Genomic DNA, 22,225 nt, shown 5'->3' with positions numbered 1-22,225 from the left:
TCTTTATCAAATACTAGAGATATAACTTGGATGGTACCAAAGACCAATATCCAAGTGTCAATCAATTTAAATCAACAATCAAAGGTTGGATATTCTAATTGATTAATCTTAACGCACAACTCGTGATATTTCAATTATATAACAAAATATAATGCGGAATAGAAATAACACCGACACCAGAAATTTTGTTAATGAGGAAACCGCAAATGCAGAAAAACCCCGGGATTGAACACCACACTGTATTAAGCCGCTACAGACACTAGCCTACTACAAACTAACTTCGGTCTGGACTGTAGTTGAACCCTAATCAATCTCACACTGATTCAAGGTACAGTTGCGCTCCTTACATCTCTGATCCCTGCAGGATACTACGCACTTGTGAAAAGTGGGGGTACAACAACCACACCCAATATTTCACTTAGCAATCTCTATGGACAAACTCCAATATACTTTCTAGAGAATCAACTAGACAGTCAGACTCAATCTAGATAAAAAGTATATCAAAGAGTTAATATCTCAATCTCTCGATTTGATCTATACTCGAGCAAATGGAAATCTGCGAGTCTTTATCAAATAATAGAGAGATAACTTGGATGGTACCAAAGACCAATATCCAAGTGTCAATCAATTTAAATCAACATCCAAAGGTTGGATATTCTAATTGATTGATCTTAACGCACAACCTGTGATATTTCAATTATATAACAAAATATAATGCGGAATAGAAATAACACAGACACCAGAAATTTTGTTAATGAGGAAACCACAAATGCAGAAAAACCCCGGGATTGAACACCACACTGTATTAAGCCGCTACAGACACTATCCTACTACAAGCTAACTTCGGTCTGGACTGTAGTTGAACCCTAATCAATCTCACACTGATTCAAGGTACAGTTGCGCTCCTTACATATTTGATCCCAGCAGGATACTACGCACTTGTGAAAAAGTGGGGGTACAACAACCACACCCAATATTTCGCTTAACAATCTCTATGGACAAACTCCAATATACTTTCTAGAGAATCAACTAGACAGTCAGACTCAATCTACATACTTGATTCCCTTAACTGATCTCACCCACAACTAAGAGTTGCTACGACCCAAAGTCGAAGACTTTAATAAACAAATCTGTATCACACATAAAAGTCTATGGTAATAGATAAATCCATCTCCCACGAATATACCTATGAGTTTTGTTTCGTCTTTTGATAAATCATGGTGAACAGGAACCAATTGATAAACCGGACTTATATTCCCGAAGAACTGCCTAGTATTATCAATCACCTCACAGTAATCTTAATCGACGCAGCGAAAAAAGATATTGTGGAATCACAAACGATGAGACGAAGTATTTGTGATTACTTTTCTATCTTGCCTATCGGAGATATAAATCTCAAGACAATTATTACAATTGTACTCGTAACGATAGAAGATGTAAGATCAGATCACACAACTACAAGAAAAGTAGTATCGGTCTGGCTTCACATCCTAATGAAGTCTTTAAGTCGTTAACCTGATTTTAGAAGAAGAAACCAAAGGTTAAAGGAGAATCGACTCTAGCTATGCAACTAGTATCACACGTAAGGTGTGGGGATTAGGTTTCCCAGTTGCTAGAGTTCTCCTTTATATATTCTTTCAAATCAGGGTTTGCAATCAATGTTAGCTTGGTAACAAAGTAATATTCACCGTTAGATGAAAACCTGATTAGATTCAAGCTAATATTTCTCAACCGTTGGATCGAAAACTTAGCTTGTTACACACAAATGAAATGTCCAATTTTGGGTTTATGTAGCCGTTCCCAAACATTAACATTTGTTGGTTCACCAATAGTTAACCAAATGGTTAGCCATATGATCACTTTCATATCCACCATATTCTTCTTCACCATAACTAGTTCAAATGACTCAAATGAACTAGTTAGAGAGTTGTTTAATTGCTTAGATCTTATGTAACTACACAAGACACAATCAAAGCAAAAACGGTTTGATTCACTCGAGTCGGTTCATGAACTTCATAGCCACGGTTTGCAAAAGTATTCCTTAGTTTATATAAACATGAGTTCAAGAACATCCAATTTTAGATATAACCTGCTCAAGTTCGCGGACTGGGTTCGCGGAATTAAGCTCACGGAAGGAGTTCACATACTCCAGCAGAAATTCTCGGGTCGAGAACTTCCGCCAGTTCGCGGACTTGGCTCACGCCACATTCCATTTCTCTTGATCAACAAAGTTCGCAAACTTTGGTTCAAGGAATAAGGACTTATACATATATGTGTTTCCAAAACAATGCTTATATCCTACCAATGGTTATGTAATATAAACTCTTATTTCAATCATTAAAACATTCTTAGAGGACGTTATATAACCGTTATTCACAGACCATTTTTCGTCAGATCAATTTCCAAAGTTATTGAAACATATCATTACATTGGTCACTAGGTAAAGATGAATTTGGCTAAAGCGAAAGCTTACCAACATATATTTCGAGAAATAGATGGGCGAGTTACACTCGGCTCGAAATAGCAAATGTGTATAATGAAAGTCTATATATCAAAACTAATTTTGTCTCAAGAATAGGAGATAGAGTAGATAGACTTTTGAGTGACAGATAAGTTCAAGTCTCCACATACCTTTTAGTCGATGAAGATCCACCAGTTCCTTGAGTAGTCCTTCGTCTTGTATGATGGTTTCCATGGAGTCTTGAGCTCAACTATACTTTTTATCCTAGTCTAAGACCATTAGCTATATAAGCTAGAAATCAAGACTTATAGTTTTGATCACTAACATTAACAAACATGCTTGAGATAGCAACGCATGCGAGTTCGGCCGAGCAATGCTCTAACAATCTCCCCCTTTGTCAATTTTAGTGACAAAACTATTAATACATATGGAATACAGAAAATAAATAAATCAACTTTTGCAGCTCCTATTCCACATGCCTAATTTTCAACATTACTGGAAATCTTCGTCACTTCCAAGTACTCCAATAATCCCAAAGGTTGTAAGTTTAGCATCATCGTTGTTGAAAATCCGTAGCTATAACAACGAGAAAACAATAGTTCTCAATCATTGTTATACAGTGTCATAGTATCATTACACAATGTCAAAGTTCAATTGTATCACAACTTCAACAACAATACTATGGTGATATGTATTACTCCCCCTTGGTCAATACTCCATCTCAGATGGAAACCACTCCTCCTTACATAATGATTCGAAAACCATATGTATTTGTAGTGTGAACTACATATTAATTCTCCCCTTTTTGTCAATAAAATTGGCAAAGGTACAAGAACGGTATCTTAATGACATTTCCGAAAGAAACATTTCTTGACCAAAAGAAAGCAAAAATATATCATCTTATTTAGATGCAATCATAAAGTCGAAGCTAAATACATTCATCAAGGAGTTTGTAAAGATACAAGATAACTCCTAAAATATTCCACATCCGCACTCCCCACAAAGATTTTGCAATTAAGCGCAAGTTCAAAAAGAACACTCCCTCATAAAATGTTATTCCCGAAAGAACGACAAGAGCGATCAATATTCACCGTTAGATGAAAACCTGATTTGGATTCAAGCTAATATTTCTCAATCATTAGATCGAAAACTTAGCTTGTCATACACAAATGAATCTACGCTTCTAGGTTTGTTAACCGCACCAAAATGTCTACATTGTTGGTTCAACAATAGTCTACCCAAAGAGGTTAACCATATGAGCGCTTCATACCAACCATGTTCTTCTTCACCATAACTAGTTCAATTGACTCAAATGAACTAGTTAAGAGAGTTGTTCAATTGCAAGGAAATCTTATGTAACTACAAAAGACACAATTGAAGCAAAGATGATTTGATTCACTCGAATCCGTTCATGAACTTTAATAGCCACGGTTTGCAAATGCATTCCTAATTTTTTTAAGATTAAGTTCAGAAATCATCTTTAGATATATAACCTTCTCAAGTTCGCAGACTAGGTTCGCGGACTTAAGACACCGGATAGAGTTTACAAACTCCAGCAGAAACTCTCGGGTTCGAGAACTACGCCGGTTCGCGGACTGGGTTCGTGGACTTGGCTCACGCAAGTAGTTTGTCAACTCCAACAGAAATTCTCGGGTTTGAGAACTTCGGCAGTTCGCGGACTGAGTTCGCGGACTTGGCACTTTCCATACTTCCGGTTCTCTTGATCAACAAAGTTTGAAAACTTAGGTTCAAGGAATCCATTGGTTACGTAATCTAAACTCTAATCCCAATCATTGAAATATTCTTAGAGGACGTTATATAGTTGTTACACTATTTCTCGTCAAAGCAATTTTCAAAGTGATTGAAACATTCATGACTTTCGTCACTAGGTAAAGATAAACTTGGTCGAAGCGAAAAGCTTACCAACACATATTTCGAGATATAGATAGGCGAGGTATACTCGGATCGAAATACCAAACGTGTATGATCTAGTCTATATGTGTAGCATACGACTTTTGACTCAAAGAGTAGGAGATAGAATAAATAGACTTTTGATTGATAGATAAGTTCAAGTCTCCACATACCTTTTTGTCGAGAAGTTCCACCGGTTCCTTGAGAAGATCTTCTACTTGTATGATGAATCGCCATGAAGTCCTTCAACTCAACTACACTTACTATCCTTGTCCGAGACTTAGCTATAAGAGACTAGAAATCAAGACTTATAGTTTTGATCACTAACATTTACAAGCATGCTTGAGATAGCAACGCATACGAGTTTGACCGAGCAGTGCTCTAACAATCTCCCCCTCTGTCAATTTTAGTGACAAAACTATCAATACATATGGAATACTAAAAAGATAATGAAACTTTAGTAGCTCCTATTCCACATGTCTAATCTTCAACATTCCTCGAAATCTTCGTCACTTCCAAGTACTCCAATGATCCCAAAGGTTGTAAGTTTAGCATCACCATTGTTGAAGATCCGTAGCTATAACAATGAGAAAGCATCGGTCTCGATCATTGTTATACAGTGTCATAATATTATTATACAGTGTCAAAGTCCAATTGTATCACAACTTCAACAATAATACTATGGTGATATGTATCACTCCCCCTTAGTCAATACTCCATCTCACATGAAAACCACTCCCCCTTACACAATGATTCGAAAACCATATGTATTTGTAGTGTGAACTACATATTAATTCTCCCCCTTTTTGTCAATAAAATTGGCAAAGGTACAAGAACGGGATCATAATGAAATTTCCGTAAGAGGCATTTCATGACTGAGAGAAAGAAACACACATCATCTTATATAGATGCAATCATATAGCCGAAGCTAACAACATTCATCAAGGAGTTTAAAGATACAAGATAACCCTTCTAAAATTCCACAGCCGCAAACCCCTCAAGATATGACCATTAAGCACAAGTTCAAAAGAACTCTCCCCCATTTGATTTCATTCCCAAGGGAACAACAACGAGCGACCTTAATTTCAAGAGAAAAGAAGGATTTTATTGGACACCAAAACCATGAGAATGATTTTTATATCTAACACTCAATCAAATTATTCATATGTAAACCCATGAATAATCTAATCGGAATACATAATCAAATCAACCACAAAAGTAATCAATTTAATTCATTGTGCTCAACATAAGTAAACTTACGGAGCAACAACTAAGTTAACCATACAAGAGAGTGATTGGCTTAATCGTTCATATACTCAACACAAGAGAAACTTGTGGAGTAATAACTAAATAACCAAGGAGATGATTAATTTAGTTCTAATATGCTCAACATAAAGTATCTTACGGAACAACCAACAAGGCTAATCAAAAATAATCAACTTTGTCGTATCGTGCTCAACATAAGACACATCATGGAGCCTTACGGTAATACAAAAAGATGGATCAATGAAGATCTATACCGAGGAATACACAAGGATTCATTCTTTTGCACAAGCATATACAATAGCAATAATCCTTGGATACAAAAGATTTTAACCTATCTTCCGTCAAGGGTTGACAATATAGGCTTAACTTTTGTATATGTCAAAAGTCTATTCATTCTTAAACCAATACATGAATACCGATCGTGAACGACTTTACTTTTGACAAAATATGGGACAAGTTCGCTCTTGACTTCATTATGAACGCGAATTAGATCCTTGACGGATTCTCCAATCCAAGAGTTATAATCTTTCCTTCCAATCATCTTCTTCATGATGAACTCTTGAGCAGAATCACATCCTTTGAGATCATCCTCTATGTTAGGGTTAACTTTTTCTTTTGGAACAGTTTTCATCTAGTTCCTTTCTGAAGATTAATGAACCCCTATAAGAATTATATGTGTTCAAATATAAACCCTAGATAGAACCCCTAAAGTTCCTTGAGGATATATGGACGTTCGTGGGATGACCGAAATGCCAAAGTAACTAGACCCAATTCGGAACACTGCATACTGTGTTCTTTTCAAGGATTCTTTGTCTCTAAAGAGTCATAAGAGAGAAATACAAAAAACAAATATCAAACATACAAACTGAAAGAAAACCAACGAACATACTTGAGCATCTCTCAGACATCATCCTTGTATCTCTCAAGTTAAATACAAGAATGAAGATTTTTTACTAGGTAGTAGAGGGAGACATAGTCTCGCCAAAGGTTCTGAGAGAATAGTTGTGATTTCCTCCAGGATATCTGATTTCAGCATTTCTTAACTTTTCATGGCAGTCTCCAGATTTAGAGAAATGTCTCACAACCCTTACTGGAAGCACATGAGAGGAATCTTTTTGATTACACAGTCTAGGACCTCTAGAAATTGGTTCTAGGTGAATTTTGGAAACGGGTCTCCATACTCTAGACTTAGATTTACCAAAGTTATTCTTATAAACACAGGACATGCTTTCATGGGTAGCACAAAATTTTTTACCACTAGAATGCAACCCAGTCCTGTAATGACTTATAGGAAGAAGATCATTTTATAAGAAGTCTGATTCCTTGTGAAGAGGTTCACTGTAGTAGTCGACTGACTATTTACTCCATTGACAGTGGAAAGAAGCAAATTGCGAAGTCTAGAAATTTATTTCTTCCTGGCAAAACAATGGACAACATAGTGATTTCATTTTCCACAAAAAGTACATGTTTGTGGAGAAGACGCAAAAATTGGTATCTGTTTTAACTTTTCAGCCCTGTGAGAAGATTGTAAGTTATATAAACTTTTCTCGACATAATCTTCTCTCGGAGGATATTTCTTCATGTACTGTATGTCAAGAGGAACAGTTGAAACAGAAGAACTTTTCCTTAAGACAGAGTTTTCCTTTTCCAAGGTCATACATTGTTCATGGGCTAGTAAAAGTGATGCATCTAGCTTTTCTTTCTCAACACGAAGTCTGTCAAGATCGGATGAATGAGTCTTGATCAAACATTTTTCTCTAATTGAGCCTTCTTTGATCAGCTTTTCAAGATCACCAATCTTTTCATGCTGTAGATTATTCTCTTGAAGAAGTTTCTCAGTATCCTTAGAGAATGACTCTATGATGTTATAGAGTACATGTTCACGATCAATAGAATTTTCAAATTCATCAATGAGTTGTTCATGATTCTGAAGATCAATAAACTCAGTAGAATGTTTTGCAATTCTGGTGAGCTCCATTCCAGCTTTTGCCATTGTGTCCAATGTCTCATTGGAGGAAGAGTGGCCAACACAAGATGGGACAATCTTCCTACCTCGGGATTCGGAAGAATCAACTAAGGAGTAATCCTTTGAGGTATTTCTGAGACACTTGACAGAGTTGAAAGCTTTAGGAGGCATTTTGGTATGTGTACGATATTTCGTCCTCAGACTCAGATTGCTACAAACACAGACTTGTAAGGTCTTGAACGTGTTTGCCTACTCTGATACGAATTGAAAAAGCGGGGGTCTAACAACACCACCCAATATTTCGATTAGCAATCTGTATGGACTAACTCTGAAACACTTACTAGAGAATCAACTAGACAGTCAGACTCAATCTAGACAAAAGTATCTCAAGGAGTTAATATCTCTCTCTTGTTTTGATTCACTCAAGCTAATAGAAATAAACGAGTCTATAATCAAACACAAGGAATAACTTGGACGGTACCAAAGACCAATGTCCAAGGATCAATACATATTAATCAACAACCAAAGGTCGGATTTCCAATTGATTGATTCAAACGCACAACCTGTATTATTTCAATTATATAAACAAATATAATGCGGAAATAGAAATAACACAGACAGCAGAATTTTGTTAACGAGGAAACCGCAAATGCAGAAAAACCCCGGTACTTAGTCCAGATTGAATACACACTGTATTAATCCGCTACAAACACTAGCCTACTCCAAGCTAACTTCGGACTGGAGTATAGTTGAACCCCAATCAGTCTCCCACTGATCCAAAGTACAGTTGTACTCCCTAAGCCTCTGATCCCAGCAGGATACTGCGCACTAGATTCCCTTAGCTGATCTCACCCACAACTAAGAGTTGCTAAGACCCAAAATCACAGGCTTTAACAATAAACAAATCTGTCTTACACAGACAAGTCTATCAAAGGATCAATCTGTCTCCCACAGAAAAACCCTAAAAGTTTTTGTTCCCTCTTTTGATAATAATCAAGGTGAACAGGAACCAATTGATCATACGGTCTTATATTCCCGAATAACAACCTCGATTAATCAATCACCTCACAACAATCTTAATCGTATGGTAGCTAAACAAGATGTCATGGAATCACAAACGATGAGACGAAGATGTTTGTGATTGCTTTTTATATCTTGCCTATCGGAGAACTCTCACGATCTCAAGCCAATCAATATGATTGTATTTTTACGATAGAAGATGCAAGATCAGATCACACAACTACGATAAAAGTAGTATCGGTCTGGCTTCACAATCCCAATGAAGTCTTTAAGTCGTTAACCTGGTTTTAGAAGAAGAAAACCAAAGGTTAAAGGAGAATCGACTCTAGAACGCAAACTAGTATCACACGTAAGGTGTATCACCGTCAGATGAAAACCTGATTTAGATTCAAGCTAATATTTCTCAACCGTTAGATCAAAAACTTAGCTTGTCATACACAAATGATTGTACGCTTCTAGGTTTGTTAACAACACCCAAACGTGTACATTGTTGGTTCAACAATAGTCTACCCAAAGAGGTTAACCATATGAGCATTTCATACCAACCATGTTCTTCTTCACCATAACTAGTTCAATTGACTCAAATGAACTAGTTAAGAGAGTTGTTCAATTGCAAGGAAATCTTATGTAACTACACAAGACACAATTGAAGCAAAGATGATTTGATTCACTCGAATCGGTTCATGAACTTTAATAGCCACGGTTTGCAAATGCATTCCTTAGTATTTTAAGATTAAGTTCAGAAATCATCTTTAGATATATAACCTTCTCAAGTTCGCAAACTAGGTTCACGGACTTAAGACACCAAATAGAGTTTACAAACTCCAACAGAAATTCTCGGGTTCGAGAACTACGCCGGTTCGCGGACTTGGCTCACGCAAGTAGTTTGTCAACTCCAGCAGAAATTATCAGGTTTGAGAACTTCGGCAGTTCGCGGACTTGGCACTTTCCATACTTCCGGTTCTCTTGATCAACAAAGTTAGAAAACTTCGGTTCAAGGAATCCATTGGTTACGTAATCTAAACTCTCATTCCAATCATTAAAACATTCTTAGAGGACTTTATGTAGTTGTTACACTATTTCTCATCAAAGCAATTTTCAAAGTGATTGAAACAGTCATGACTTTCGTCACTAGGTAAAGATAAACTTGGTCGAAGCGAAAAGCTTACCAACACATATTTCGAGATATAGATAGGCGAGGTATACTCGTCTCGAAATACCAAATGTGTATGATCTAGTCTATATGTATAGCATACGACTTTTGACTCAAAGAGTAGGAGATAGAATAGATAGACTTTTGAGTGATAGATAAGTTCAAGTCTCCACATACTTTTTTGTCGAGAAGTTCCACCGGTTCCTTGAGCATATCTTCTACTTGTATGATGAATCGCCATGAAGTCCTTCAGCTCAACTACACTTACTATCCTTGTCCGAGACTTAGCTATAAGAGACTAGAAATCAAGACTTATAATTTTGATCACTAACATTGACAAACATGCTTGAGATAGAAACACATGCGAGTTTGACCGAGCAGTGCTCTAACACTAACTGTTTCCCCTGAACGCATAAAATCGAACGCGATGTGTCGGTTTTTAGATTCATGGCCAATAACAAGGAGGAACATTGCAACTTTCTCTTCAACTTTTACATATTTTGAGTCACACTAGCCTTTTGCAACTAAGTTCTCACACAATGTAACAAAAGGGGCTTTATACATTCTCAATTCATTGTGGCAGTGCCTATCAGTCCCCTTATATAATCTTGCTAAGAAACATTCTCTTTGAATATTTAGATCCACTAGTGATCCATCTGCAATAGTAAGAGGCCGGTTTTCCATTTCTAAGCAAACCCCAAAAACAACCATACATACTACATAAAGTATTTCTTCTTCATCATCTCTACCATTATGCCAGTCGACCATGCTAAAACTTATGGACAAGCATATGAATTATACACAAGTTACTAACATCACTATGATATTTAGTAAATATAACACAAATAAATCATCAACTATGACCATTCACGAATTACGATTACTTAATTTGCAGAAAATTATATTCAATGAAGTGGACCAAAACATCCACATACATATTATCAATTGAACAACCTCAGCAATATCATCGATTCAATAAAGCAAGTATTCATATAACTTGACTATCCCAAACACCATAATGGTGCCAGATATGTAAATGAGGAATTTTATCAAACAATATGCATGCAATCAAAACTCAGTTTCACTTGTACTATATTTTCTAATAACTTAGACATACAATTTTCAAGTGAATCCGCTCAAAACAAGTAGATCAGACTCATGTTTTTACAAAAAAAAAAAAACAAATTAAATCAAATTGATCATGAAAACAAATGAAATCAAATTTATATAGCCTTTCAAATCAGGGTTTTGCCTTAGTTACAAAGCAATCAATATTCACCGTTAGATGAAAACCTGATTTAGATTCAAGCTAATATTTCTCAACCGTTAGATCGAAAACTTAGCTTGTCATACACAAATGACTGTACGCTTCTAGGTTTGTTAACCACACCCAAACGTGTACATTGTTGGTTCAACAATAGTCTACCCAAAGAGGTTAACCATATGAGCATTTCATACCAACCATGTTCTTCTTCACCATAACTAGTTCAATTGACTCAAATGAAATAGTTAAGAGAGTTGTTCAATTGCAAGGAAATCTTATGTAACTACATAAGACACAATTGAAGCAAAGATGATTTGATTCAATCGAATCGGTTCATGAACTTTAATAGCCACGGTTTGCAAATGCATTCCTTAGTCTTTTAAGATTAAGTTCAGAAATCATCTTTAGATATATAACCTTCTCAAGTTCGCAACCTAGGTTCACGGACTTAAGACACCGTATAGAGTTTACAAACTCCAACAGAAATTCTCGGGTTCGAGAACTACGCCGGTTTGCGGACTTGGCTCACGCAAGTAGTTTGTCAACTCCAGCAGAAATTATCGGGTTTGAGAACTTCGGCAGTTCGCGGACTTGGCACTTGCCATACTTCCGGTTCTCTTGATCAACAAAGTTCGAAAACTTCGGTTCAAGGAATCCATTGGTTACGTAATCTAAACTCTCATTCCAATCATTAAAACATTCTTAGAGGACTTTATATAGTTGTTACACTATTTCTCATCAAAGCAATTTTCAAAGTGATTGAAACAGTCATGAATTTCGTCACTAGGTAAAGATAAACTTGGTCGAAGCGAAAAGCTTACCAACACATATTTCGAGATATAGATAGGCGAGGTATACTCGGCTCGAAATACCAAATGTGTATGATCTAGTCTATATGTATAGCATACGACTTTTGACTCAAAGAGTAGGAGATAGAATAGATAGACTTTTGAGTGATAGATAAGTTCAAGTCTCCACATACATTTTTGTCGAGAAGTTCCACCGGTTCCTTGAGAAGAACTTCTACTTGTATGATGAATCGCCATGAAGTCCTTCAGCTCAACTACACTTACTATCCTTGTCCGAGACTTAGCTATAAGAGACTAGAAATCAAGACTTATAGTTTTGATCACTAACATTGACAAACATGCTTGAGATAGCAACGCATGCGAGTTTGACCGAGCAGTGCTCTAACACTAACTGTTTCCCCTGAACGCATAAAATCGAACGCGATGTGTCGGTTTTTAGAGTCATGGCCAATAACAAGGAGGAACATTGCAACTTTCTCTTCAACTTTTACATATTTTGAGTCACACAAGCCTTTTGCAACTAAGTTCTCACACAATGTAACAAAAGGGGCTTTATACATTCTCAGTTCATTGTGGCAGTGCCTATCAGTCCCCTTATATAATCTTGCTAAGAAACATTCTCTTTGAATATTTAGATCCACTAGTGATTCATCTGCAATAGTAAGAGGCCGGTTTTCCATTTCTAAGCAAACCCCAAAAACAACCATACATACTACATAAAGTATTTCTTCTTCATCATCTCCCTACTATTATGCCAGTCGACCATGCTAAAACTGATGGACAAGCATATGAATTATACACAAGTTACTAACATCACTACGGTATTTAGTAAATATAACACAAATAAATCATCAACTATGACCATTCACGAATTACGATTACTTAATTTGCAGAAAATTATATTCAATGAAGTGGACCAAAACATCCACATACATATTATCAATTGAACAACCTCAGCAATATCATCGATTCAATAAATCAAGTATTCATATAACTTGACTATCCCAAACACCATAATGGTGCCAGATATGTAAATGAGGAATTTTATCAAACAATATGCATGCAATCAAAACTCATTTTCACTTGTACTATATTTTCTAATAACTTAGACATACAATTTTCAAGTGAATCCGCTCAAAACAAGTAGATCAGACTCATGTTTTTACAAAAAAAAAAAAAACAAATGAAATCAAATTGATCATGAAAACTTATTTACCCCTATATGTAGAAAGTACATATATTTCTACTAATCCAAACCTTTTGGTTAAAAAACATCAAATCGATCGTGAAAACTTCTCTATCCCTCTATGTAGAAACCCAACAAGTACGTAGATATTTACTAATCCTAACTTTTTGGTTCAGAAAAATCTAGGGTTTGTAAATCCGTTCAAAGATGATGAAAAAAAAACTAGATGAGAGAAATAACAAAGGAAATTTAATACTAGTTCATGATGCAAAAGTGGGAAAAAAAAGTGAGAGTTTACCCAGATTTAAGCTCAAAAGTTTTCTTTCTATGGCAGAGCTTTCGCGAAGAGAAGAGAAAAATGGAGAGGAAAGAGAAAAGGAAGAAAAATGTTGTTTATATACGGGTGGAAAATAAAGGGGGTGGTTCGAACTCGCGTGGGGGGTGATGTCATCTTATTTTCCACTGGGAAGGGGAAAATAAACTCTCGGGAAAATGGAATAAGCCCTAGAATAGTTGTGTCAAACACCCGCAAAATCGACTACCTCCTCCAACTACCTCCCCCAACTCCACTCCGCCCAAAAATTCTCCGTGCCAAACGCACTCTTATATAAAAAAATATAATGCGGAATAGAAATAACACAGACACCGGAATTTTGTTAACGAGGAAACCACAAATGCAGAAAAATCCCGGGACCTAGTCCAGATTGAACACACATTGTATTAAGCCGCTACAGACACTAGCCTACTCCAAACTAACTTCGCTATGGACTGTAGTTGAACCCCAATCAATCTCACACTGATCCAAGGTACAATTATGCTCCTAAGCCTCTGATCCCAGCAGGATGCTACGTACTTGATTCCCTTAGATGATCTCACTCACAACTAAGAGTTGCTACGACCCAAAGTCGTAGATTTTAATAAACAAATCTGTATCACACAGAAAAGTCTATGGTAATAGACAAATCCATCTCCCACGAATATACCTATGAGTTTTGTTCCGTCTTTTGATAAATCAAGGTGAACAGGAACCAACTGATAAATCGGACTTATATTCCCGAAGAACAACCTAGTATTATCAATCACCTCACAATAATCTTAATCAACGCAGCGAAAAAAGATATTGTGGAATCACAAACGATGAGACTAAGTGTTTGTGATTACTTTTATATCTTGCCTATCGGAGATATAAATCTCAAGCCAATTATTACAATTGTACTCGTAACGATAGAAGATGCAAGATCAGATCACACAACTACAAGAAAAGTAGTATCGGTCTGGCTTCACAATCCCAATAAAGTCTTTAAGTCGTTAACCTGGTTTTAGAAGAAGAAACCAAAGTTTAAAGGAGAATCGACTCTGGCTATGCAACTAGTATCACACGTAAGGTGTGGGGATTAGGTTTCCCAGTTGCTAGAGTTCTCCTTTATATAGTCTTTCAAATCAGGGTTTGCAATCAATGTTAGCTTGGTAACAAAGCATTCAATATTCACCGTTAGATGAAAACCTGATTAGATTCAAGCTAATATTTCTTAACCGTTGGATCGAAAACTTATCTTGTTACACACAAATGAAATGTCCAATTTTGGGTTTATGTAGCCGTTCCCAAACATTAACATTTGTTGGTTCAAAATAGTTAACCAAATGGTTAACCATATGATCACTTTCATATCCACCATATTCTTCTTCACCATAACTAGTTCAAATGACTCAAATGAACTAGTTAGAGAGTTGTTCAATTGCTTAGATCTTATGTAACTACACAAGACACAATCGAAGCAAAAACAGTTTGATTCACTCGAATCGGTTCATGAACTTTATAGCCACGGTTTGCAAAAAGCATATAAACATGAGTTCAAGAACAACCGATTTTAGATATAACCTGCTCAAGTTCGCGGACTGGGTTCGTGGACTTAAGCTCACGGAAGGAGTTCACAAACTCCAGCAGAAATTCTCGGGTCGAGAACTTCCGCCAGTTCGCGGACTAAGTTCGCGGACTTGGCTCACGCCACATTCCGTTTCTCTTTATCAACAAAGTTCGCAAACTTTGGTTCAAGGAATAAGGACTTATACATATATGTGTTTCCACAACAATGCGAATATCCTACCAATGGTTATGTAATCTAAACTCTCATTTCAATCATTGAAACATTCTCAGAGGACGTTATATAGTTGTTATTCACAGAACATTTTTCGTCAGAGCAATTTCCAAAGTGATTGAAACATATCATGACATTCGTCACTAGGTAAAGATGAATTTGGCTAAAGCGAAAGCTTACCAACACATATTTCGAGAAATAGATAGGCGAGTTACACTCGACTCGAAATAGAAAATGTGTATAATGAAAGTCTATATATCAAAACGACTTTTGTCTCAAGAATAGGAGATAGAGTAGATAGAATTTTGAGTGACAGATAAGTTCAAGTCTCCACATACCTTTTAGTCGATGAAGATCCACCCGTTCCTTGAGTAATCCTTCGTCTTGTATGATGATTTCCATGGAGTCTTGAGCTCAACTACACTTTCTATCCTAGTCCGAGACCTTTTGCTATATAGGCTAGAAATCAAGACTTATAGTTTTGATCACTAACATTGACAAACATGCTTGAGATTGCAACGCATGCGAGTTAGACCGAGCAATGCTCTAACAACTTGATTCCCTTAGCTGATCTCACCCACAACCAAGAGTTGCTACGACTCAAATTCGAAGACTTTAATAAACAAATCTGTATGACACCGAAAAGTCTACGATAATAGATACATCTGTCTCCCACAGATAAACCTATGAGTTTTATTCCGTCTTATGATAAAATCAAGGTGAACATGAACTAATTGATAACCCGGACTTATATTCCCGAAGAAAAACTTAGAATTATCAATCACCTCACAAGAATCTAAATCGTATGGTAGCGAAACTAGATATTGTGGAATCACAAACGAGACGAAGATTTTTGTGATTTTTCTTTTTATCTTTCCCTATCGGAGATATAATCTCAAGTCAATTATTTCAATTGAACTCGTACGATAGAAAATGGCAAGATCAGAACCCTCAACTATAAGAGAAGTAGTTTCGTCTGGCTTCACAATCCCAATGAAGTCTTTCAGTTGTTAGCCTACAGGGTCTCGAGAAGAAACCTAAGGTTAAAGGAGAATCGACTCTAGAAAAAACAACTAGTATCACACAGGAGGTGTGGGGATTAGTTTTTCCAGTTGCTAGATGTCTCCTTTATATAGTTTTAAAATCAATGTTTGCAATCCAAGTTACCTTGGTAACGAAGCATTCAATATTCACCGTTAGATGAAAAACCTGATTTAACCAAGATAATATCTTTCAACCGTTAGATCGAAAATTAGCTTGTCACACACAAATGAAATGTATTTCATTTAGGTTTGAGTAACCATACCTAAACGTGTACACTTAGTTGGTTCACAAATAGTTAACCAATGGCTAGATATATGACCACTTTCATATTAACCGTATTCGTCTTTATCATAACTAGTTCAAATAACTCATAAGAACTAGTTGAAGAGTTGTTCAATTGCTTAGGTCTTTATGAAAAGACACAATTGAAACAAAATCGGTTTGATTCACTTGAATCAATTCATGAACAATATAGCCACGGATTGCAAAGATTGCATTCCTTATAATTTATTGTTTTAAGTTCATGAACTTCCGATTTGAGAAATATAACCAGCTTGGGTACGCGTACGGGTACGTGTACCATAGCTACCGGATTTGAGTTTACAAACTCAGCAGAAATTTTCGGTTCGAAAACTTTCGTGAGTACGCGTACGGGTATGTGTACCTAAGGTGATTGGTTTAACAGGTTGGAAACTTACAAACTCAGTAGAAATTTTCGGTTCGAAAACTTCCGCTGGTACACGTACAGGTACGCGTACTCAACATGTCTCCTTCACCAATACCGTATGCGCACATATGCACACACTTGGTTTTCGGCACATGGATTTATACACTAATGTGCGAACACACTATATATGCTTATATCCATAGTTGGTTACGTAATCTCAACTCTACATTTCAATCACTGAAACATTCTTCTATAATGTTATAACAGTCGTTATTCACAACTATCGTCATCAAAGTTATTTTCAAGATTGAAACATCATCATGACTTTCGTCACGGGTAAAGATGAAAAATGGTTAAAGCGAAAGCTTACCGACACATATTTCGAGAAAAAGATAAGCGAGTATACTCGGCTCGAAATAGCAAATGTGTATGTATGAAAACTATCATACTTATACGACTTTGTCTCAAGAGTAGGAGATAGAGTAGATAGACTTTTGAGTGATAGATAAATTCAAGTCTCCACATACCTTTTAGTCGGATGAAGTTCCACTGGTTCCTTGAGTAGTTCTCCGTCTACGTAAGATGATCGCCACAGAGTCTGGAACTCAACTACACTAAACTGTCCTAAACCGAGACTTAGCTATAAGTAGTCTAGAAATCAAGACATATAGTTTTGAAAACTAAACTTGACAAACATGCTTGATATAGCAACGCATGCGAGCTCGACCGAGCAATGCTCTAACAATCTCCCCCTTTGTCAATTTTAGTGGCAAAACTATCAATACATATGGATTACAAAATAAATAAAACTTTGTAGCTTCTCGTCCACATGCTTGATCTCCTTGGTGCTTCAACATTACTCGAAAACTTCATCTTTTCCAAGTACTCCCATGATTCCATAGATGTTCAATTCAGCATAATAGTTGTTGAAGATCCGTAGCCATAACAATGAGAAAACAAAAGCTCTCAATCATTTTTATACAGTGTCGTAGTATTATTACACAATATCAAAGTTCTTATATCACAACTTCGACAACAATACTATGGTGATATGTATCACTCCCCCTTAGTCAATACTTTCATCTCAACATGCAAACCACTCCCCCTTACATAATGATTTGTAGTGTGAACTACATATTAATTCTCCCCATTTTTGTCAATAAAATTGGCAAAGGTACGAAAACGGGATCCTAATGAAATTTCCACGGAGATGCTTCAAGACCAAAAAAAAGTACATATCAACTTGTTTAGATGCAATCGTATAGCCGAAGCTAAATGCATTCATCAAGGAGTTTATAAAGATACAAGATAACCCCTAAAATATTCCACAGCCACACTCCCCACAAAGATATGAAAATTAAGCGCAAGTTCAAAAGAACTCTCCCCCATTTGATGTCATTCCCGAAATAAAAACAAGAGCGACCTTACTTTTACAAGAAAAGAAGGATTTCTTTGGACACCAAAAACCATAAGGAAATGATTTTGTATCTAGAAATTCTCAATCAAACTAATCACAAGAGAACCCATGATTAATTTAATCGGAATACACAACCAAATTAACCAAAAACAAGTCTATGATTAGTCTAGTTGGAATGCTCACATAAGAACACTTGTGGATCCACACATTATATACATAAAATATGGATTAGGGAAGATCAATACTGGGGAATATACAAAGATTCATTCTATCTTCATCACTATTTGCATAAGGACATATAGTAGACATAATCTTTGTAAACAAAAGATTTTAACCTATCTTCCATTAAAGAATTGACATAATAGGCTTAACTTTTGTTTGTCAAAAGTTCATTGATCTTGTATCATACATGCATATCGACATATGAAAGAGATAAATTTTGACATCGTATGTGACAATAATAGTTCACGGACGCAAACACACATATCCAATAACATATTGCAATATACGAAACCATAAATATTAATACTGCAAAAATCATCTTCCAAATCACTTTAGAATTTAAATAAATAAATCTAAAAACATTACAAGATGAAAACGTTGGATATAGCTATGTGTACTCACAATAATGACTATTCCAAACCTTAGTTATCCTTCTTAAACAAAAACAAGAATAAAATTCTCTTAAGAAGTTTTCTAGACAAGAAGAAAATCAATTTTCTTTGATGATTTCATACCTTTGAAATGGTCCACCATAAAAAGTATCACCGATATCCTTGATTTTCTTGACCGTAGAAACACCATGTTCATGAGTTAGAACATTAGTTTTTCGGTCAACGATGCGGGCAAGGTGCCTGGCAAGGTGCCTGGCTTTGACGCAATCAAGGATGACTTTCTTCTGGTTCCTGATCAGGATGTTCTGATTATCAAGAATATTTGCTTGTCCATCAATAAGCAAATTTATCTGCAATTAAAGGTTATCAAGCTCGTTCTTCACCTCATTCTGAACGAGAATTAAATCCTTGACAGATTCGCCTATCCAAGAGTTATACTCTTTTCTTTCAAGCATCTTTTTCAGGATTAGATCTTGAGCTGAATCATATCCTTTGAAGTCTTCTTCCATCACGATGTTCACTTCTTTTTGAGGCTCAACAGAGGTTCCCATAAAAATAATTTTCTAGGAAGAGGATAAACACATACTAGAAGTATATATATGTGTTATCAATCAAGAGAGAAACACTTTTAGATGAAAACCCTATACTTTCCTATAGAAGACTTGGATGTTCGTGAGATCGAAACGGATAACATGAGATCAAGAAGGACCCAAGAGTAAATACGTACTGTTTTTCACAATGTCTCTTTCAAACAGGGCTCAATATCTAACCAGAATAGATAGAGCAAAAAAAAGATACATTAGATACATGATGTAGTTTTGAAAGTGGTAGTAAAGTTCGTTCAAATCGGATTGTGTAAAGGTTTGATTTAGGAACTAAGAATAAAAATACTAAAAATATATTTACAAGGTTGTCACGAATATTGAGAGGTACTGAGACTTAGGATTTCACCACTAATCACATTCCATTGGTTCATATGATGACTCATAACAATTCTAGCTCTTTTGTTGACTCTTTTCTTTGCCAAAAGTAGATTTTATAAAGCATTAGATGTAAATCACAAGCATGACGCATCAAAAGTTCCTAAAACCCAGCATGCGACATCAAACAAAATCACAACTGATCAAGAAAAATCATAAATCGATTAAAACAAGTGAAAAAGTCATAAAGAATCAATTATAGTTACCAAATGATTGTGAAATAGGGCTTCCTCCATCATCCCAATGTTGGGGTTTAGATCCTCGTGTCAAAAACACGCTCAAAATATTTAATCATGGCTGAAATAGGTGTTTTTATTGAAGAAGTGAGTCTGTAACATATATAATTGTTACAGAATCCACTGTTGCGGAAGGTTCCCTTACAAATAAATTCTAACAGGAATAGTTGTTGCAAAGCTGTTACAAAGGTATTGGATTTGAAAGATTAGGTAAAAGTTTCTTGCTAAGTTGCGAAGTGTTCTACGAAGTTGTTCTTCAGCAGCAGAAACGTCTTCTCTGTAACTCTTGATTTTCACCTCTGCAGCTTCACCAAGCCCTCAGCTCGGTCCCCCAAAGTCTCGACTCCCTTCTCTGAACTCCCAACAACTTATATATAGCCAACAGAGCGATTTAATCTCCCCAAAACTTCTTGAAATCTCTTCTTTTCTTTTCTTGGCAGTTACGGAAATAATCTTTTCTCTAAATTGTTCCACGCGCTTCTGAGCTTTCCCGATTGTCTCAAACTCTTCCTTAGATAGATATGTATCTTTGGGAAGAGTTTTAGGTCTTTAGTCTCTCGAGAACTTCTAAAAATAATCTCAATAGGGTCCGTATAAAAACACTTTCCCTGGTTAGCTCCAACTCGGTTTCTAGCCCAATTCGATCCAAACAAACAACTATACCAGGCTTGTTTAGTTGAATCACGTCCAGCCCAATCAATTCTGGCGATTGAATCTCACTAAAACACCTTCGAAATCAATCCCCAACTCTGCCAGTTGCATGCACAAAATTTCCCGCCAATTTCAGTTTTTAAAACGATGAAGATGACCTCCCCCTATCCTATGCTGGTCTCCCTTTAGCAGATGCCTGGAAATGGGTCACCCCTTAGTAATTAGGTTACCCCTTATCCAAAGTGAGAGTCCGTATAGTAATTTTCTCCCACGAGCGCAAAAACCACTTTTTTAGCCAATTTCGCCGCAAAAGCTTATTTCTCCAAAAAACCTACAGGGACATAAAAAGCCATAATAAATATAAAATCGAGCACTAATAATATATACAATTGAGATTATATAAGACACAAAAATGTCCCTGTCAAATACCCCCAAACTTATTATTTGCTAGTCCTCGAGCAAATCAAATAGAAAATAAAATCCTAAATCACTGTCGCAGGCATCGTCGATTGCATTTAGCGTATGCAATAAGCCTTTAAACCCCTAGGTGACCCTTGTGGACGAGTTATAGTCTCGGGAGGTCTTACAAGAGATATACCCACAAAACCTGTACTCCATACCTTATCTATCTACACAGAACCTTGGAAGGCACTAAAGAATCTCCTTGGTTGGCATACTTATTGACTACAGGAGGAAGTACCCTGATGCGAAATTCCAATTGATGTACACGAGTTTGCACTCAAGCATACTAAAATTCATATAAAGTGACAGAGCTCTACTCAGATAGTTGTACTATGGACATCAATATTCGGAGTCAAACCAATCACATGGATAGATTAAGAGATGGATATAGAAAAACATAAATGGTTTTGATGTTTACTAAGTGAATGGCGTTTCCCATATCTGTCTGAAGGCCTCCGCCAAAATGAACCTATCCTAATGGATTGAGATACTAGTCTGACTAATATCAAGACACTGACATATACAAGGGAACCAGTGGTCGATAACCTAACTCTAGTTCAACACAACTGACATATACAAGGGTACCAGTGGTCGACTTTATTGAATTTATTCCTTTTGGTCAAATGGTCTGGTCTCAAATTTTTTTTTTCATCTTTTTTTTTTTTTTTTTTTTTGTATCTCAATCACTCTGATTCACCCTAGCATTGGTAACAACTTGAATCGTGAGCCCCACCTAATCACTTAGAGAAACATAGTTTAAAAACAAAATAAAATAAAAATAGAAGTGAAAAGGACTCAACGAGATATGGTGAAACTATCATGTTATTTCTAACACCTGAGCTCTGTGCTTTTATGAATAGACTCTTTAGATGTTGCCATCTAATCAGATTGGTTCCTCAACTCCTACAACCAACATGCTTCCATCCACTTAGATTAGTTAGTGCAATCCTTCTAAGCTCTGGAGTTTATTTATTCATACTGCAACTAAAAAGTTTCTCCCATACCCCCAAACTTAAATCTAA

Source organism: Papaver somniferum, chromosome 1 (genome assembly GCF_003573695.1).
Source record: "Papaver somniferum cultivar HN1 chromosome 1, ASM357369v1, whole genome shotgun sequence".
Lineage (NCBI taxonomy): Eukaryota > Viridiplantae > Streptophyta > Magnoliopsida > Ranunculales > Papaveraceae > Papaver > Papaver somniferum.
This window is presented reverse-complemented; position numbering follows the sequence as displayed.